A 1,140-nucleotide genomic window follows, 5' to 3' on the forward strand; every position below is an offset into this window, starting at 1 on the left:
AATATTTTTGCACAAATGGACGTATCTCGACGTTTTACGTCGGGATTAAGCGTTTATTTGGTCGCTGGAACGTTTTCTAGAAACGGAACTATGCGACGGGACGTTGGGACTTTGAAGAAGTTCGGCCGGTGCGAAAAGTCCGAAATGGTTATTTCGAGTTATTTCGTTAAAAAGCGTTATAAGGTATAATTTTTTTGACAGGGATCGTTATATCTCTATTAAATACAATCGGATTAAACATTTTTGTCGAATTTTTTGAAAAATTAGCTTCCGTCGGACTGATACGACTGGGATATTTTTGCAATTTTTTCGTTAATTAATGTTACAAGGTATATATCTTTTTACATATTTCGTGTTATTTTAACGTGTTTTAATCGATTATAAAGTTATTTTTCGTCCATAGTCGATAAAACTGTATGTTTACTGATGCAATTTTTCGGTGAAAAAAAAAATTAATTTTTTGGTAAAAATGCATTTATAATATGTTAATAATGCTTGTGGTAAAATATTTCGATGGTTGGATATCGCCTTTATATAGTAGTTATTGAACGTGCGAGCGACTAAGTTCCAGCGTCCCTTCCGAACGGTACGTTGCTACGGAGGTTTTGCACCATAAGCGCGCGGCCGCTAGCCCGACCGGCGCCGGCCTTCCGGCCGGCCCCTTGGTATCTATAAGAGAAGCGTCGAGCCGGACGGTTCGGTCGGAACAGCGCTGGGCGCGTGGCTATTCTACGGCCTCGGTTGAGAATTCAGTCACCGCTCCTCGAGTCTTAGTGTATTTTACGCTATTTCTCGACTGTTCCTCCGTTCTCGTACTGGTTTTTTCTCTACACTGCTGCGCCGCGGGTCGAAGTCTAGGACGTAATGACCGTTAACGTGGCAAGCTTCCCCTTAGTCGGGAAGCTGGTGACCTGTGTGCACGTATTTGACAAAAGTTGGATGCGTGTGTGCTTGTACTTACGGAGTAGCCATTCTTGCAGAGACCATCGGTTGTAAGCTATTTGTAGCTGCACGATGGTCCTTTTGGCGTTCTGTAGAGTGCGTTATCTTCTGGTAACGCGTCTCTACAGAGGTGTTGAAGCTTATAAAAGAATATTCTTACGGTATGTCCAGCATGCGTATACGTGCTTTACCGCTAAG

Source organism: Bombus affinis, unplaced genomic scaffold (genome assembly GCF_024516045.1).
Source record: "Bombus affinis isolate iyBomAffi1 unplaced genomic scaffold, iyBomAffi1.2 ctg00000209.1, whole genome shotgun sequence".
NCBI lineage: Eukaryota > Metazoa > Arthropoda > Insecta > Hymenoptera > Apidae > Bombus > Bombus affinis.